The following is a 20990-nucleotide window of genomic DNA, read 5'->3' on the forward strand; positions in this document are numbered from 1 at the left end:
AAGTTAAAACAGCATAAAAGCATGGGAAGGATAAAGCAACCACAAAGATAGCAAACCTTTTAATTCCACTTGAGATTATTACGTCACAAAGAAATTAAGGATGGGAACGAGGCATAAAAATGTTATCCTAAACATGATATTTATGTCCTTTTCCTCACCTGTATTCCTATGATTCTTTGTTGTCAGGTAGATTCACCAGTATTGGAAAGGAAATCTCAAATGATTGTCAGGAAAAGGATGGAAAAATGAAATGCATGGGCATGTGCACACAGAGCATCGAGGGCCAAAGATTAGTAAGAATAATGAAAATGCAAAGACGTTGTGTATCCTGTAGGATTGCAGGCAGAAGTGGAATTTGGGAAATGAAAGAACAGAACAGCCATTGCAACTGGATATTTGGGGACTAGAGAGGATATGGAAATAGGAAGAAAAATGACAGTAATGGAAATGTCTATGTGGATTTAGGAAAAACAGGGGGAAATATATTTGAGAATTTTGAAATGCTTTTGATAAGCTTAATAAAACGGCATACAAATTCATTCTTGCCAAATTTTGAAAATAGAATCTAGGCTAGAATTCCTCCCTTGCATATTGGGAAATTTACCTTCTCCTGAATAGTTGACATGGCCTCAAGTCAGAGGTCACTCTCCAGAGAATAGACAAAAGTTTTATTGAGAAATAATACAATAACTCTTCTTTGTTTATAGCAGAATATACTCTCATCTCCTTCACTTGGATAAAAATTTCTTTACTAACTAAAATGAGCAATATGCAGACAGGATTGCTTGAGTAGGGGGAATTTTAATTCTCTCAATGGAAACTTAATCCATCAGAAATTGCCCAGTACTTTTCTGGTTAATTTTTCCTACAGCTCAAGCAGTCCTTTTAGTATCCCATCTCATTCTTTTTCCGTAAATCTCTGCTGTGTTACAAGCCAAGATTTGAGACACCAGAATAGATTGTGGAGAACAGAGGTCATGAAGTCAAAAGACTTGCCATTTGAGGTCAGATCAACAATCAGGTCAGATCAGATCATCAGTTCATTAAATTATGGGACTTTATTTAACAGATATTATTGAGTGACTAATATGAGCCAAGTACAGCTGGCTGCCTGAGAATGCAACAGAAAATAAGATGGAAATGTTTACTGCTTTTATACACTAGGTCTTTTAGCAGAGAAGTCTCATGATTAAGTAATTCAAACAGCATGGTAGGCGTCTTAATATAACAAGTGCAAGGTCTAAGGGGATATTGGCAGAGGGTGAAAAAGTCTCTCGAGAAGTAAAATGGTAAGAGTGGTCAGGAAAAGGAGGTGGATTATACGACAGTTTCGAGCAGAGAGAAGGCCACGTGGACATGCCTAGAAGTAGGAGAGATTTTGATTTAAACGACTGAGACTAAGAGGAAGCAATCCCTGCCTAGGAAGTCCTTACACGGAGCATAAAGCCTATGACACAGCTCTGAGGAGCATAAATGTTCAAGGATGATAAGCAAAAAGTTGGGAGGAAACCAGGGAAAGGTGGTGTTATACTAGAAACAAAAGGGATGTCAAGGAATGAGGATGTGGGTAGATGATATGAAGATGCAGCAGGAAGGAATTCCTGTCTGGTGATGGGACAGTTCCGTATGGTTTTGGTGATGGTGCCAAGAGACTGTACATGGGATAAAAATGCATAAAACCACACACGTACATACAGCTGAAGCCATAAAAACAGAACAAGGTCTGTGGTCTAGTTAATAATATCATTCCAGTGTCAGAATCCTGGTTTTGATATTCTATGAATAAATAAGATGTTACCATTCACAGCAGCTGAGTAGAGTGTGCAAGGAACTCTGTAAGACATTTACGACTTTCCATGAGTCTATAATTAGGTCACATAAAAAGTTAAAAAGATGAGAAGAGAATGTTGGGGGAAAAGAGTGTCGGGAGTAGTGTTCAACAAAGTGAATACAATAAATAACTAAAATAGTTCATTGGATAAACCTTCAAGTAGGTCATTGGTCATCTTTGAAAGAGTAGTTTAAGTGAAAAAGTGGCCTGGAAACAACCAGAAGAATCTGAGAAGAGGTGAGAAAATGTAAACGGTCTGGATAATTTTATTCAAGACAGCTTCATCAAGAGCTGAAGAAAGGAGGCAGAAAGAATATTAAGTTGGGGACTGAATATGGTGAAAGGAAGACATTTTATTTGATTTTCTTTTTTAAGATTTGAAGGTGTGTTTCTCCCTTCTCAGTACTTAATTTCCTCGTCAACATGTAAGAGTGCTTTTTGGGGATATGAATGTTGGCCCCTTGACCTTCATTTTCATTATACTTTTTTCAAATATGTTTTTATCAATTCGATATTATATTTTTAGTAAGCAAAATATTTTAATTTGTATAGGACATAATATATTCTATTTTCTTTCTAATCCTCTAGCTTTACAATTTGGTTTAAATGTCTCCCCTGTATCTAAATGGATCATACATTCCCTTGGATTTCCTGTAGGTTTCTGTAGTTTCCATTTAAGTATTTAATATGTCTGGAATATGTTATTTTGTGCTGAGATAAATTAGTGGTAACTTCAGACTCTGAAAATTTTCTTTACTAAATTTCCTCAATCAATGGCTTTCTTTGAGGCTTTTTTTTTTTTTTTAATATGGAAGGTTTTTTTTTTTTTTTTTTTTTTTTTTAATGGAAGTTCCTAGCCTAAGGGTCGAATCCGAGCTACAGCTGCATGCCTACACCACAGCCACTGCAATGCAGGATCTGAGCCATGCCTGAGACCTACACCACAGCTCATAGCAATGCCAGATCCCTGACCCACTGAGTGAGGTCAGGGATCAAACCCACATCCTCATGGATACGAATTGGATTCGTTTCCACTGCACCACAGTGGGAGCTCCTGAGGCCTATTTTTATAATCGTGGCTGGAAAGCGCAGTGTGGAACCTTTTCAGCAGCTTTCCCTAAAGCCAGAAAAACCAGGCTCTCAACCAAAGAGATACAGACACACATCCTAAGAAGGCACAGCTTCTATTACAAAAATGGTAAAACCTAGTTAGGGGAACACCCTTTTTTCTTTTGTGCCTTTCATTCTTATCATGCCAGATGACTAGGGTGGCAGGAACCATTTTGCAGCCATGAATATACTCATGTCAAGTTCCTTAGCAAACCTGGAAAAACAGAAAGCTAGAAAGGGACTGGTTTCTTACAACATCTGAAAACAACTGCCTCAGTCTCTACTACTGACTTGTAGACTTTTTGCTACATGATTCAGAAAATACCTACAAATGAGTTATTTCTGTTACTTGTGTACAAAAACATTTGTACCTGATACAAGGTCTAGCTCTTTTTTCTTTGGCGTACATACCCAGTTGTGTCAAAATAATGATTATTCCTTTCCTGACTAAATTAAAATGTCATCCTTAATGTTGATTGCTGTCTCTCACACATCAGTGATCTCTTCCTGGAATCTCTTATTCTAATTTCCCCTCTGTCTTTAGGCTAACACCATATCCATTTAATTCCCATAGTCTTATGGTTTTTATAGCAGATGAGAAAGTTTATTCATATAGTCTCCAATTTTATAGTCTCTAGGATTTTCTTGGACAGTTTTTTATATGAACTTTAATCATTTTACAGAATTAAGAACCCACTTGGTTATAGATAAATTTGGGATTACATTAAAATAATTTTGAGAACCCCGATGGACTTCTAATTTTATGATACTAGAATTTGCTCTTAGAAATTAGGTTTTGGGGAGTTCCCGTCGTGGCGCAGTGGTTAACGAATCTGACTAGGAACCATGAGGTTGCGGGTTCGGTCCCTGCGCTTGCTCAGCGGGTTAACGATTCGGTGTTGCATTGCCGTGAGCTGTGGTGTAGGTTGCAGATGCGGCTCAGATCCCATGTTGCTGTGGCTCTGGCGTAGGCTGGAGACTACAGCTCCGATTCGACCCCTAGCCTGGTAACCTCCATATGCCACGGGAGCGGCCCAAGAAATAGCAAAAAGACAAAAAAAAGAAAAAAAAAAGAAATTAGGTTTTGGGTCTTAGAACTCAAAGATGTGTTATCTTTCCATTTAACCTGTTTCTTTTTCTTGATTCTTTGAAATAAATTATTTTCTTCTTGATGTAATTCAGATGCCCTCCTTGTCATATTCAATGTTTGTAATTGTCCATTTTCTGACTAGGTTTTTTCCAGTTCCCTCTGTAAAATGCCCACTCATTAATACAGAGATAAATATTCAGATAAGTTAAAAATGTGTTTGACAGATTCTGTTGTATTTTTTATATATGCTATCATATGGTCAATCCAAAGATAGTTAACTATTGTTTTCAATATGCAACATATATTTTCCTTATTGTTCTCACTGGAAATTCCAACATAATGTTAAATAACAATGATATGCATTCGCATGCTTATTTAGCTTTTCTTTTTTTCTTTTTTGTCTTTTTGTCTTTTCTAGGGCCACAGCTGTGGCATATGGAGGTTCCCAGGCTAGGGATCTAATCAGAGCTCTAGCCACTGGCCTACGCCAGAGCCACAGCAACGTGGGATCCGAGCTGCGTCTGCAACCTACACCACAGCTCATGGCAACATGGGATCCTTAATTCACTGAGCAAAGCCAGGGATTGAACCCACAACCTCATAGTTCCTAGTTGGATTTGTTTCCTCTGCGCCATGACGGGAACTCCTAGCTTTTCATTTTGATTGAAATAACTTTTCTTTAGATCTTGGAATATTTTAAGTTTTTTTTTTTTTAAATAGACATTATTACATGAAAATTAGAATTAAAATGTTTATTATGTTTTTAAATATATCTATTCATATTTCACTTAGACAAACAGGCTGAATTTTGTCAAATTATTTTCAGATCTTTGATAGGATGAATGAGTATTCCTTTATTTTTCAACATCATAAAAGAGAATGAAATGACAATACACAATGCAATAGGAGACTTTGAAAGAGCATGTTAGTACTACTTGGTGGTACTATGGCAACACATTTGAAATACTAGGAAAGAAGTGGGTGATCTTCTAGCAAAAATATAAATTACTGTAATGTTCCCCTAGAACAAGGGCAAATGTTAGAAGTCAGTTATCTCATTGGAGACTGTAAAGATGATTAAAGGTCTCAAATGTAAAAAAAAAAAAAAGAAAAGAAAGAAAGAAAGAAAGAAAAGAAAACACTAGAATCAGAACTATCATATATGAATTCTATCTAATTTTAAAGAACATGTATTTTCATTTCAGAAAAAAAGGAAAGATTTTTAGTCATTTTATAAAGACAGAATACATTTCATAACTAAACCTGATATGCTTATCTAATAACTTCATAATCCAAAATATTAGTATAAAAACAGAATAAATAAAATCTTATTTAGCAAATAGAATGAAATAACGTGGTGAAAAAGAATATCCTGTTAACATATATATGAGTTGTTCTAGGAAAATGAGGAATTACTTAGTCTCTAGAATGCTAGCATAATTCATCATAATTAAAACTGAAGAATTATCTGTAGATTATATGAATAAAGTTAGGTGGAGCCCATGAGCCTTACCAGCATATATAACTGGAGACTTTGCCTCTATCAGACGAACTGTCATATCAGAAGAAATGCCAGTGGTCAGAAAACGATGAGTAGTGATTTGTAGATCAGTGCAAGTACTTCTTTCTCTTAGGAAAGTTCTTACAATGTGCAATGACTGGTGAAATTCAGCCCATTTGAAAGTACAAAGTAGATTTTAAAAATAAATTTGTAACAATTTATATTCTAAATGTAAAATATTTATTTTAAAGTCAAAGAGATTAGGATCTTGAGACTCGGGAATTGAAACCCAGTTCCTCCACTAACAAGTGATGTGAACCTGGACAAATTAACTTGATCTGTCTGACTCAGTTTCAGGTTTGTTTGTTTGTTTGTTTTTCTGTATAAAAATATATATATAGTTCCTGTATCATAGCGTTGTTTGCAAGGGCTAAATAAATTAAGAAATGCTAAGATTCTAGAACAGTGCCTGGCCTGTAGCGAATGAAAACGAATATTAGTATTTCTCCCACCATCACTGTGACCATGAAACCGGTGATTCCCAACTTGTAATCAAGTCTGAGTAGCCTGGTGCACAGAAGGGGCACTCAGCAACTCGCCTAATTTGATGAACAGTATAGCCCTTAAAACATTCAACTTGAGGTTTTCTAAAATGTTCCCATAGTAAATAATGGATCCAGAAGTTCCCGTCATGCCTCAGTGGTTAACAAACCCGACTAGTAACCAAGAGGACGTGGTTTCGATCCCTGGCCTTGCTTAGTGGGGTAAGGATCTGGTGTTGCTGTGAGCTGTGGTATCGGTCGCAGGTGCAGCTCGGATCCTGCGTCGCTGGGGCTCTGGTGTAGGCCTGCAGTTGTAGCTCCGATTGGACCCCTAGCCTGGGAACCTCCATTTACTGTGGGTGTGGCCCTAGAAAAAAGACTGGATCTAATAAATTATATCCTGAAAATATAAAAAAAGAGAAAGAGAGGAAGCTGTTTTCGGAAGAAATAAAAGGTAATTAAACATAAACCCAGTTCATTTTGATTAAATGTCTTGCTGGCATCTAAATCTGCATATCTCTGCCACAAAACTAGTGGTATGGATATCCTGCAAAAGTTGAATTTTTAATGTTGTAATATTTAAGATATTCTTATATTATAATCTCTCTAACATATTCTGATTACCTGCAATATTTGAACTACAGCAACCTAACAGTTTCTCTTTCAGTGTGTCCTTTTTTCCCCCATGAATTAATGTCACGATAAAAGGAGTACACATTTTTTATCTAAATGGAATAATTAGATTAGTGTTTCACTGTAATTAATGATTTTATACTTTTTTTTAAACTGTCAAATAATACTTAATATCCTTAGGGTTACTAATGATAGCAGACATTAAATAAAAAATAGCTGCTTGGACACAGGGAGTTGATATGTTTCCAGATGTTGGAAGTTTCTAGAACCTTGAAGTCAAACGGGATTTGTATAATGTGTGTTAGGAGTTGGTTTTAGAGAGCGATCAATCTTATGCCTACAGTGTTTTCCTCTGGGACATTAAACTTATCACTCACATTATAATTATTCAGGACTAATTCGCCTCTCTCAGTTACATCTTGATCCCTAAACACCATATCCCTTATTTAAAATTTCTCTTTGACATGTCCTAATTCCTTCAGTGCTCTTGCTAATGCTCTAACTTATCATTTACTTCGTTTCTAGTTGTATACATTATTGCTCAACTCTGTTTATATAGTAGCTAGTCAAAGGGATGTGTTAGTAGTACAATCTGCTTTTTTCTAGGTATATTTATATTACCTATCTAGATCTCTATATACCTGTCTCTATGTACTTATTCATATATCTTAAAAAGTGAATTAAAGAAAGGTAATTGAGCCTGTTTGAATTTTAACTCACTCAGGCAGAGCTTGCCTAGAAATTCAGACAGGTAGGACATTCAAAGACTAAGACTTCCTAGGCTGGCACAACTTGTATTATAAAGTATATGAGCAGTTAAAAATCTCATAGCTTAATGGGCACATAGTGTTTGTGGGTGTGTCATATTTATTGAAACTTTTAACATTACTGATGAGTGAGACTAAGGGAGAATAGGAATCTAATCTTGACCCAACACTTATTAACTTTAAGATCATTGTAACATACCTTGGGTATGCCTCAGTTTCCTTATCAGTGTAGTGGAGATACTGATATTATTTGTTTGAGTGTACTTAGGATTAATGAGGTAAAGCCCTTTAATTCCCTGACCTACTCCATATACACAGTAAGCTACAGCTCCTCCTGCCCTGCTTCGTCATTCTCCTCTCCTCCATCTGCTTTCACTTCTTCCAAAAGGATGGTGAAATCGCTTATCTGCTAATACCTAGCTCCTATTCTTTTCTGTTTGTTGTTTTTGACTGTTTATCTCTTTTTATTCTTTTATCATCATTGTAATGCACTCTCAGGAGGAACAGATGATAAATTGTATATTTCAGTCATCCTTTTTGGATGATAAGCTGCTCAAAATAATTTTCCTTTTTTTTTTTTTGCTATTTCTTGGGCCGCTCCTGCGGCATATGGAGGTTCCCAGGCTAGGGGTCGAATCGGAGCTGCAGCCACCAGCCTACCCCAGAGCCACAGCAACTTTGGATCTGAGCCGCGTCTGCAACCTACACCACAGCTCCCAGCAACGCTGGATCATTAACCCCCTGAGCAAGGGCAGGGACCGAACCCGCAACTTCATGGTTCCTAGTCGGATTCGTTAACCACTGCGCCACGACAGGAACTCCGCTCAAAATAATTTTAATGTGACCATATAGATTATTTTGACCTTGGCTAGAGCTATGAATAGTATACATTTAATACTTATAGCACCACCCCCCCAACTGCTATAGGTATTATTTTTCTCATGTGTAGTTAAAACTGGATCTCTAGATGGTTAAATAATTTGATTATTCAACCAAACTAGTAAATTCAAGAATGAAGATTCAAGCCCATGTCTTTATTGTGCAAAGCCCATACTATTGTTTCCTCTCAAACACAGGATACATCCATAGCCTAATCAAAATGCAAGATTATTTCAGCAGTTACCCATAGCAATAAAATGATTTCCCAGAAATACTGCTGCATTTTTTAAACTCATTGTGAAAGGACATCTGTAAACATATAAATAACTTGCACAGTAATGTGAGCCTTTTGTTTATTCCAGATCATCAATGAATTTCCCACTACTAAATCTGAGAGTCAATTTTCAGTCTTCATTTTTTTTTTTTTTTTTTTTTTTTTGTCTTTTTGCTGTTTCTTGGACTGCTCCCGCGGCATATGGAGTTTCCCAGGCTAGGGGTCTAATCGGAGCTGTAGCTGCCAGCCTATGCCAGAGCCACAGCAACTCGGGATCCGAGCCGCGTCTGCAACCCTACACCACAGCTCACGGCAACGCCGGATCGTTAATCCACTGAGCAAGGGCAGGGACCGAACCCGCAACCTCATGGTTCCTAGTCGGATTCGTTAACCACTGCGCCACGACCGGAACTCCTCAGTCTTCATTTTTTCTGTCTAAAAGCAACATTTGACACGTTTGAGTATCCCTCCCATCAAGAGATACCTTTGTTAGTTGGGTTCTAAATGACCTCATCCTCTTCATTTTCTTCTTATTTTGCTGATACATGCCCTCAGTCTGTGAAGAACAGAAGCCCTTAGGATTCAGTCTTCAAAATACTTCAAAAATACTTATCTATGCAGAATTCTAATCCCTTTGGATTAAGTATTTTCCCTTTGGATTAAGAAGAAAATAAGTATTTTCTTCTTATTTTGCTGATACATGTCCTCAGTCTGTGAAGAACAGAAGCCCTTAGGATTCAGTCTTCAAAATACTTATCTATGCAGAATTCTAATCCCTTTGGGGACCCATTTAATCTCCAGACATTTCATCCCTTGCTGAAGAGTTACGAATTTATTGCACCAGCCTTGACTGCTCTCCTGAATCCTTACTTCTTCATCCAACTGCCTACATGATGACGTCTCCACCTGTTTCTAATAGAAAGACTGGCTACATCTAGACCTCTCAAACTTACTGTGTTTAAAACCAAACCTTATAATCGAATTCCCTAATGCTGTTTAACTTGCAATTTCCTCTGTTGATTACTAGCAACTCCATCCTCTTTGGGCTCAAGCCCAAAGCTTTCCTTTCTTTTGCCCGCATGCTCAGTTCTCTTCTTTCTCAGTTAACTCTACCTTCAAAATATATCCAGAGCCAACTAGTCATCATCTCCATCACTCCCACCCTGGTTCCAAGCACCATCATCTCTGGCATTAATATTTATGGCAGACTCTCAGATGAACTTCCTCATCCCACCCTTATCTCCATAGAGTCTATTTTCAAAGTATCCCATTAAAATGTACATCAGATTGTGTCCTGCTCCTCCTCAAAAACCCTAATGGCATCCCATTTCTTTCAGAGTAAATGTGAAATCCCAATCCCAATCTCAAGGTATCGTACCTTGACATAACTTAATGCAATTCTTTGACTACTCTCTCAGTTCTACTTCACTGCTTCTTGACTTACAAGGAACACTCCAGTCCTGGAGCTTTGCGCTTCCATTGCCTCGTTGGAATCTTTCCTCCAGAAATCCATGGGACTTCATGCATCTGCTCCTTCAAATCTTTGCTCACCTATCACCTTCTCTTAAGTCCTACCCAGGCCATCCATCCTATTTACAACTGCAGCCTCTCCCACAGCTCTTCCAAATTCCCTTATTTTTCCTTTAAAATTTATATTTTTTTCTATTGAACTATATAATAACATTTTTATGTTTCTTGTCTCTCTAGTCCTTTCCCCTCTTTACCCAGCAAATATATTATCGGTGCTTAGAACATTGCCTATTTTTATAGTAGATTGAATTTAAAAACATCAAATAAATGAATAAACATTATGATGGGATTCTAGAATTTTGATACTGTTATTGACTGGGCCTATTCAGTACAGTGACTTGAAAGATTTTTTCCCCCCCCTCAGGCAAAACCATCCCTAAAACTCCAGGGTCCATACCTCCCACTTTTTCCTTAAAATCATTCTCAAATATTTGTCAATACTAAACATTTCAGTTCCTATGAGAGTGAAGATTCAAGAAAGGCCTTCTGCTAAAGATGGTGAAGTAGTTTCAAAAGAGATAAAGTTGGCATTGTGAAAGACGAAGAGTAAAATAATAGAACAGCCACATTTACAACTGCAGCTGGCTTACAGTTTTGGAAAAATACTAGACAGGACCATTATTTTCCCCTTTCACTTCACACAAAAAGGCTAATGGCTTAGACACATCAAAACAACTCCAAAATAGGTCAAAAAGTGCATTGCCCTTCAAGACCATTCTTTAGCTAAGGCTCCAGCCCTTGGAATTGGCTTTTGAGTTTGCCCCTTTAAGAGGCATTAACATCTGCCTGCCTGATACTCTCCCTCAATCCAGCAGGTGAGCAGGCTTCCTAACAGCAAGCCTTGCTCTAATGAACAGAAGTTATATTCCCCAAGATGTTCATTTGGCAGGGCTATTGGGCTGTTCTCAGCAATTCTCCAAACTTGCATTTCACACTTCTTTAGTTCTGAAGAGGAAAAAGGAAAAACAACTTCAGTGTTTTTCAAAAGCAAAATGGAAACTGTCAGAGCATTAAGTAGCTACAAAATGAATTTCTAAGAGCTCTCTTGCTCTCTTGTTGGGACAAATCATCCCAGATGAGACCACTTTGATTTCTGTACATGGTTAAGTGCTTTCAGCTCTCAGTAAGGTTTGGGCTACCTTTGAAAGTGCTCCTATTTGGGGCTTATTTTTGGTTCAGAGCTATTTTGGAGAACCTGTTTTTACTTGGATGAACTCTGAGAGTTTGATGCAGATAGAAACTAGGTATCTTCCTGATTCTGCTTGATATATTTTAGGTGAATAATTTATGTATGTCTTTAAAATTACTGCTCTATTTAGCCTACATTTCCTCTACATTTCTTTGGGAAATGTTGAGATATCATAATGTTAATTTTCGTGTTTTCTTTGTGAAAATATTGTTATTTAAGTGTCACCAAAATTAGCCTTTATTTCTTAGTTCAGTGGGTAGGTAAAGCTACAACAAGTGAGAAGGAAATTAGTAATACAATCCAGTGTGAGAAGTTTCAAAGTAGAAATACGGGAAAGGAGGAATGAAGAAGTTACTTCTTTTTACATTTTTTTATTAAAGTATAATGGATTTACATTGTTGTGTTAGTGTTAGTTTCAGGTGTACAGCAAAATGATTCATATATATATATATATATATATATTTATTTATTTATTTATTTTCAGATTTTTATTTTCAGGTTATCATAAAATATTGAGTATAGTTCCCTGAGCTATGTAGTAGGTTCTTGTTGATTATCTATTTTATATCTAGTAGTAGTGTGTTTATGTTAAGCCCAAACTGCAAGTTTATCCCCACCCCTTTCCCTTTGGTAACCATAAGTTTCCATGTCTGTGGTTCAATTTCTGTTTTGTATATAAGTTCATTTGTATCTCTCTCTCTCTCTCTCTCTCTCTTTTTTTTTTTTTTTTTGTAGATTCCACATATAAGCAATAACATACGATATACGGAGGCTCCTTTAAAACTAAAAATAGAATTACTACATGATCCAGCAATCCCATTCCTGGACATCTGTCTGGAAAAAAAAAAAACCATAATTCAAAAAGATACATGCACCCCAATGTTCATTGCAGTACTATTTACAATAACCAAGTCATGGAAGTTACCTAAATGTCCACTGACAAATGAATGGATAAAGAAGACGTGATACATATATATGATGGAATATTACTCATCCATGAAAAAGAGTGAAATAATGCCATTTGCAGGAACATGAATGGACCTGGAGATGATCATACCAAGGAAAATAAGCCAGACAGAGAAAGAAGTTACTTCTGTGAAAGCAAAAAATGGTGAGTTACTCAAGTCTCATTATGGAAGTTTAATCAGGAGAAACAGGGGACAGAGAAGTTTAGGCATCTAAGAGAGCGTTAGCCAGGCCTGAGAAACAAAAACAGCATAAGGTACATTTTATTGCACTTCATATTATTGTGCTTTGCAGGTTTGGTGTTTTTTACAAGCTAAAGATTTGGGTCAACTCTGAGGTGAGAAAGTCTACCAGCGCCATTTTTCCAACAGCATTTATTCATTTCATGTCTCTGTGTCACATTTTGGTAATTCTTGCAATATTTCAAACTTTTTTATTATTATATTTGTTGCAGTGATCTGTGATCAGTATTCTTCAATGTTTTGGGCCACCAAAGACCATGCCCAAATAAGATAGTGAATTTTATAAGTGTGCGTGTTCCGACTGCCAACCATTTCCTATCTCTCTCACTCCCCTCAGGCCTCCCTATTCCCTGAGAAGTTATAATGTTGAAATTAGGCCAGTTAATAACCATACAATAGCTTCTAAGTGTTCAAGTGAAAGGAAGAGTCACACATCTCTCATTTTAGATGTCCATGAGCTGTTGGGTATACGTCTTTCACAGTTCTTTCCCTGACCTTGGGTAGTTACTTCTCCTTCATGGTCAATCAGCACTCAGGCAAAAACGCAAGGGGACTCCTTCAGATTTCTAGAACTCTTTCTGTTTGCAGTTCCCCCTCTCTCCCTCCCTTCCTTCTTTCCTTCCTTCCTTTCCAAATGCTAGTCTCTTCAAACTCTCATTCCATCTCCTCAACTTAATGAGATCTCGAGGCTCTGTTTGTGTTTCCTCTGCCTTTTCTGTAGTCTTGAAAATTGCTTCAGGGAAGTATATTGGTGAGTTTATAGGATCCACCTTTGTTCCCTTTCCCCAGGCATCACATCCTAACTGTTCACTATTCAGTGAATGAACAGCGTGGTTTCATACACTGTCCAAGTTTTTTAGTTGTTTAAGCTAGTACGGCAAATCCCGTCCCTGTTACTCCATTTTGGACAGAAGCAGCAATAGACAAAGATGATATTTTTATCTGCCATCTGCCTGATCCTTCTGCCTCATGTCTGAAATTTTCAGGAGTAGGTGAAGAATATGGATGCTATTTACTTGGTCTCATTCAAAGAACTCATGATGTCTTTCAAATTTAGAAAAACAAACATAGATATTTTAAGAAAAATTTTTCATCCTAAAGTTAGTTAAAAATAAGAAAGCATTAGTCACACAGTGATAGTTCAAAATTTGTGAGTGCTGAAACTTACACAGAGAGAAGATAAATATACTTGGTTATTTTTCCTTGATCTACGGAAGATACTTTATGGTTCAAGATAGATGTTTCAAAAATCCTTCTTACTACCCAGAATTATTCAGATTGAGAAAAATATTCTAGAGAAGTCACTATATCTATAAGGTAATATATAAATTTTAACTAAAAGACACCTAGGGAGTTGCTTAAGGGGAGAGATTGTCTATGTCTTAGTAATGTGGCTTATACTTATATGTGATTTTGATGAGGGCACGGTTGGTATTGAAGGGCCTTAGCTAAGAAAGCCTGTCTCTTTTCCACATGGTTTTTTTATCACCCTCTTGTCTCGTGTGAGCCTTCTCACATGGGATCCTAGTTTCCAAGAACAGCGAAAGAGGCAGAACTTCAGTGTGCAACCCTCTTCAGGTCTTCGTTTGTGTCAATATTTCTGATATTCATTTGCCCCCAAAAGTTACATAGCCAGTGCCAGAGTTGGAGCAGGAAGAAATTATACAACCATGGGGAAAGTTTTAAAATTTTGTGCCCATTTTTACAGTATATCATGTGTCATTCTCTTGTCTCTTCTTTGAAAGTTCTTTAATGATTTATAATCACCTTCAGGATAAAGACTCACTTCTTTAGCATGACCTTCAAGACTATGTCCTTGACACTGACGACTGTACTTTCACATATGGACTAGACTTCAGTTCATTTGTTTATCAGATAAATCAAGCCTGGAGTAAAGAAAGGAAATTTGATTGTAGAAACATTTACCTTCTTAAAGACTATACATGTCCTGGGGGTGAATAATAACCTAATTCACCATAAAACCATATTTATCAAGACTTTTGGAATACAACTTTCAGTGATTCATTTAGCAGTATTCACCAGATCCCAAATTTGGGGTACTTTACATTTGGAGAATATGATAAACAGTAAAATACGATGTTTACTTCTCCAAATCTCAGAAGAAAATACTTTCTGCAGATGCGTGATTGTTCTTATGTCCACTTATCTTGTGGAACCGCTTTGACCTTGGATTATGCATATTCACAATCCCAAATAAAGTCTTCAAATACTTTTATTTATATGATTTCCATTGAATCAATTATTTGAACAATCATAATATGTTGAGCATTGTGTTAAATATACAGCCTGCATTAGTTCACTTATTTTCGTAAAAATCACTGACTCTTAAGTATTGTATACCTCTTTTACAAATGAAAAAACTGAGGATAAAAGATATTATCTGAAGTCATACAAATACTAAGGGATGCTAGGGATGGATTGTAGATCTCATTCTGCAGCCCGTGCTCATAACCACTACATTATAGTACCTTTGCTTGTCCCTTAGGCTGTATCAGATTCCTATAGTTGTGTAACAAGTTACCATAAACTGTTTCCTTGGATTAGAAGTATGGATACAGGTTAGCTTAGTTCTCTGCATCTGGTCTCATAAGACTATAATCAAGTTATTGGCCAATGTGGTCTCAACTGCATTTCAGGGTCCTCTTCAAGTTTATTCAGGTTAATGGTAGATTTCAGGTTCTTGAAGCTATAGAGCTGAGGTCACCACTTTCCTGCTGCCTGTCAGCTCTCTGAAAGGTGAGCCTTCCCTCTGATCTTAGTCATGTGGTTCTCTCATGGCTAAAGTATATGGCCTGCTCTAGCTATCCAACAGCAAAACAAGTGTATAGCAAAAATAGGAGTACAACACAAAGAACATAAATAACTTCTTATTTGTTTTAGTCAGGCTTTTCCTTCAAATAGTTTTGGGCCAAACGCTGTATTTTTAGTATATGGAACTGCTAAGGGATTATGGATCTTTAATATAGATTGATTCCCTTTCTTTGGAGAGCAATGTGACACTACATGTTTACCCATGAATACCACTTCCAGGAAATTTTATTGCAAATGTACTCATGCACATAAATATATATAAAATTACTTTTATTGCTTCCTTAGGATTAATAGTAAGATGGGAAACAACCTAAATATGATTAACAGATAGTATTTAAATAATTTATAGTATAATTATACAATGGCATATTATATATTTGTTAAAAATAACTAAATGAATCGATATACGCTGGTGTGAAAGAAACTTTATAAATTATAAATTGTTAATTAGAAAAGAAAAACCTATGGCATTGAAGACTGCCTATCCTTATAACAATATGGATCGATAGATATGTATACATATACATGTTTTTTAAAAAGATACGTATGGAAAGATGAAAACATACATTTGTATATATAGTGCAATTTCCATAAAGAAGAAATTATTAACAGTTTTTGCTTCTGTGCAGAGGTGACTTTGAGTGGCATTTAGATTTCTCTGTATATCTTTCTTGTTCCATTTATACTCTTCACCGAGTGCACTGGTTACTTTAATTTTCAAATAAAACCATATAGTAAGGGAAATACCACTTTAAAATAAAATGTTTGTTTCAAGAGCATTCAACAGTGCCTGCAGTAGTGAAAAAGGGGAGACTAACTGAAGATATTCATGCTACAAAACAGACCAAAATGCATGGTATAAGGAATGTACGCATAATTCATGATGGGGCTCCAGAGAAAGTAGAAACCATTATCTTGGTTGGAGAAGGAGGGATGACTTTTTGAAGGTGGCTTTTTAAGATGAGTTTTTACACTTTATGACTTAAAGTGAGTGTTTAAGAGATAGGGAAGCAGGCAGAAAGTGGAACAGTGAGGGGGATTGGAGATAATGGAATGAAGTTATGAATTAGGATGCAAAATTCCAGACCATGGTGTTTCCCCCTCTTTAACACTTTAATTTCCCTTTAGAATTATCATTATGGTGGTGATTTTAATTATTAGATTGGTAGGGGCTATTTAGAGGCAGGAGAAGATTTACAATATTATTGTGATGTATCAGACTTTCATATGAGAACTCGAGCTGGCAAATAAGGCTGAACAGGAGAGATATCTAGGGTGAGGAAAGGCTCTAAAATAGACAAAAGGAGCACTGAATGAGGGAGAGGGCTCGGTAATCAAATTGGTTTTGAGTTAAAACCTTGACCTTGGGTTCAGAGATGGGTCCATCTCATTTACCATTCGGTTGGTGCTTTCATAGCTAGCCCTTTGAGACTCGAGCATTGGAGTGAAAGGGAAAATTCAAGCCTCCATATTGGGGTCTATGAAGGGCATGCGGCTCTTCTGCTAACTCAACAATCAGAGAAAATTGCCAATGGGTAGAAGGGTCCCAAGGCCACTGATACAGTTGTTTTCTACTCAATCTGCTGACACTGTTACTGTCATCTTTGTTCAAGTTGTGCTCTGGGGAGTGCTAAGGCAAACGCACAAGCTTCTGGAATTCATTGCAACCTAAGTAAGCACACAAATGCTGAGTACGTTCCTGTGTGACACAGGGGAAATGGGAGACATAGTCTGTGACTTCCTCTAAAAGCTGCAAATGGAATCAACTCCAACATAAACTTAGGAGGATGCTGCTCCTACAGAGATTGGCTTTGTGAATAATTAACTGGGAAACTGTAGCAACAGAAAGAGTCTACTGCTGCTAATTCAGAAAAGGATACTTGAAAAAAAAATGATACCTTCAAGCATACACTCAGTAACTAGGATAGTTAAAATATATCCTGTGCTTGGTTTAAGATATGACAAAATTCTTTATGGAAAGTTTTGTAAATATTTTAGATTAGTTGTTTTCGTGTAATTAATCTTGTCCAAAAAGGCTATTCACTATATGATATTAATTACTTCAAGATATGAACTTCACAAATTACATTCCAAAGTTTCAGTGGTGGTAAGTTTGGTAAATCTTGGCTGAAATTCCATAGAGTTACACAATTCTGTTTTTTATTTAGTCTCCAGCCACCTTTTCCTCCTGAGGCTGGCATATAAATTGGGATTTAATTTCTTGCCTTTTAAGAGAAGAGGTTTAAATGCAGTGAAGCAAAACCTCACAGCTCTCTTTAAAACCCGTTTGAAACATTGGTTTAAATTTAAGATCTAATATCACAGCTCTAATAGGTCAAAGATGGCTGTAAATTCTTTGCTACTTTTTGCATTGAGGTAGAGTCTAATTTTCTTTTCTTTGTATCTGTACTGGCTTAGTGACATGCTTGACTAATAGTATGTGACAGAGTGATATTCTTGTGTTACCAAGGTCAGGTTCTAAGAGCTTCCAGGTTCTAGCCAGACCTCTGGGATTACTCTTTCTGAAAGTCTGAGAAGCCGTGTAAGAAATCTAACTGCCCTGAGAGCACCATGCCAGAGAAGCGACAGATAGGTTCTCCAGTTAAGCAGTCATTTTTGCCCAGCCTTCCAGCCATCTTCAGCCACTGAGGTGCCAGATATTTGCATGGCACCATCTTGGACTCTCCAGCCAGTGTATCAACCAGCCGATACCACCAAGTAACTTCCTTCAATACAGAAAAATCACCTGAGCTGTGCTCTGCCTGGATTCTTAACCAACAAAGTCTCGAGATAACACAAATGCTTGTTTTAGGCCACTGAGTTTGGGGATAGTTCGTTACACAGTAGTAGGTAATTTAGAGGATGTTTATAATGTCCATGTGCTTATCACTAGGAGGTCAGCTATGCTAATCACCTGCTGATGTGTGAAGGTGATATGACTGACCAGGTTGCTGAGAAAAGTGATGAAATGAATCAGATGGAGCCGGATATGCTCTTTTTTAATTTCTTCATGTCTGCACCTTTTGGGAACCAAGTATTTTCATATTGTTTACTTTGACTGAAGTCTCTGATATCAGTTACTTCCATATTTATATGAGGAGGTATTTGAGCTTTTCCTATCTTTAAAACTTAAATTCAGTTTAATAGTAAAAGTCATTGTCTCCCAAGAAGGAAGTTTTTTAGAAATTGCCTGAAAAGGAATTCACGGGAAAGTTGTACTCGATAATTATACAAGAGGGGTATTATACACCCTATGCCATGGCACATCACCAACACAGTTGTCATTTTGAGGGGCTTAAGTTCATCTGTGCTGCAATGTCCCACCTCAGTGTGCACTTTTTTTCGTTTTCAGGGTCTTTTCTGATACGTTGGGATGTTGAGGCCCTTGCATGCTAGAAAATTCCAGAAATGCAAGGTTATTATTGCTCCCAAAGATGATCTTTGAACAATTGGGAGTCAAAAATAGGATAAATGTTGCATGCTTCTATCCATCAGGTGAACCGTCCCGGGTGGCACAATTCTCAGAGGTCCTGGCAGAATTAAGGACACATTGCCTACAGCAGAAACCTTGTCATTGTTACCATTTCTTGCTTCCTCTTTCATAGTCTCGCTCATATTCCCTCTCCCTCGCTTTCTTATTTTCACTTTTCTTGGGATCACATCCCAAACAACCTTCCTTCACCCAAGTCCTTGCCCCTGCAGTGTTCTGAGGAGAAATCCAGACTAAGACCACCCTAACCTAACATTGCTTAGAAGATATTTTTTACTCTGTTTATGCTAAAGCCCAGTCCTCCTAGGAATTCAGCATTCAAAGGACTTCCAGTGGAGACATTTTTTCAGGTAAAACGAGAGATTTTCCACATAGTTATTAATAATTCTTCCTGACTTCAAATGACGAGACACCTGCATTTTGAGATTTTGGCTGAGGTAAAGATAGTAATATGCACAGTTAGATTTCAGTTGACCACATTTAAGTCAACTTCATTAACACTTCATTGCCAGTCATTGAAATAAGAAGGCCGAGAGTATATCCATCCTGCTACCATCATCCAAGATGTAGACTGTTGGCTTGGGCTACCACTAAACTTGATACAAATTAGAAGGCAATGCTATTACAGCATCATGATGGGCTTAAGTTAATGCTCATAAAAAAATGTTCCAAAATTTAATTGAAAAAATTAACAGGTAGCAGAGCATTACATAATTATATCAGAGAACATGCACACTAAAAATTGAGCTCCAAAAAAAAAAAAAAAAATGGAGTTCCCGTCGTGGCGCAGTGGTTAACGAATCCGACTAGGAACCATGAGGTTGCGGGTTCGGTCCCTGCCCTTGCTCAGTGGGTTAACGATCCGGCGTTGCCGTGAGCTGTGGTGTAGGTTACAGACGCGGCTTGGATCTCACGTTGCTGTAGCTCTGGCGTAGGCCAGAGGCTACAGCTCCGATCTGACCCCTAGCCTGGGAATCTCCATATGCCGCGGGGAGTGGCCCAAGAAATAGCAAAAAGACAAAAAAAAAAAAAAAAATTGAGCTCCACTTGACTCAATTTCAATGATTTTATTTTGAGCCAAGTGATCAGTAGTCTGATATCCATTCTGGGACCAAATTAAAGTCTCTTCCCTCTTGGTGGTTAGTATACCAACTGACTTAATGACAAGAGGAAGCAGAACAAATATTCTGACACAACAACAATAACAACAACAATAACAAAAAACCACTCAGATGTTGATTTTGTAGCATGCCTCAGCTTAATTAAAAATATAAAAATATGGAAAACATATCTCTTTCTGTGAAGAATAGACAAACACCATCTTACCAATAAACTGCATGAGAAGCCTGCAATTGACTCACAAGCAGAAAACTCCATAGACTGTAAGTATTTTCAAACATGGAAAACTCTTCCATGTACAATATGTATCAGAGCTTCTATAAACATAGAAAAGAGGTTCTGAATTAAGGTTAGAGGTGGTTCTGTATTATCCTTGAAATCTAACCTGCCTAGAATCACACATTCATTCAGTTTGATGAATAGCTGCATCTGAGTGTCTCAAAGATGAACTGTGGAACCTATAAACCCACATTAAAATTCCACTAACCTGGAGTTTCCGTCATGGCACAGTGGTTAACGAATCCGACTAGGAACCATGAGGTTGCAGGTTCGGTCCCTGCCCTTGCTCAGTGGGTTAAGGATCTGGCATTGCCGTGAGCTATGGTGTAGGTTGCAGACACGGCTCGGATCCAGCGTTACTGTGGCTCTGGCGTAGGCTGGTGGCTACAGCTCCTATTCGACCCCTAGCCTGGGAACCTCCATATGCCGCGTGAGAGGCCCAAGAAATGGCAAAAAGACAAAAAAAAAAAAAAAAAAGAAGAAAAAATTCCAGTAACCAAGGAGAAATGAAGAACTCAGCCCACAGTTCCAGAAAGAAGTTGGAAGTGTTTTTATGAATTGTTGACCTTACCTGATACAATGGTCAGTTTTCTTTCATTTATTTATTTATTTATTTATTTTATTACTCAAATGAATTTATCACATCTGTAGTTGTATAATGATCATTCCCATAACCCAAGCACATCCCTCCCACCCCCCAAACTGTCTCCTCCGGA

At 37.3% G+C, this 20990-nt stretch overlaps 1 long non-coding RNA gene across 1 annotated transcript in view; it reads left to right on the forward strand.

Moving 5' to 3' along the window:
* Nucleotides 1–20990, forward strand: part of LOC146401576 (uncharacterized) — a 265815-nt gene that overhangs the window by 120378 nt on the left and 124447 nt on the right. The window contains exon 2 of the long non-coding RNA XR_014810255.1: nucleotides 12082–12457. This is a non-coding gene — a long non-coding RNA (uncharacterized LOC146401576). The remainder of the gene's footprint in view (nucleotides 1–12081; nucleotides 12458–20990) is intronic.

This window comes from Sus scrofa, chromosome 7, assembly GCF_054392235.1.
Source record: "Sus scrofa isolate SSC_HxYL_T2T_F1_AM1 chromosome 7, Sscrofa_HxYL_maternal_Yorkshire_Landrace_v2.0, whole genome shotgun sequence".
Taxonomy (NCBI): domain Eukaryota; kingdom Metazoa; phylum Chordata; class Mammalia; order Artiodactyla; family Suidae; genus Sus; species Sus scrofa.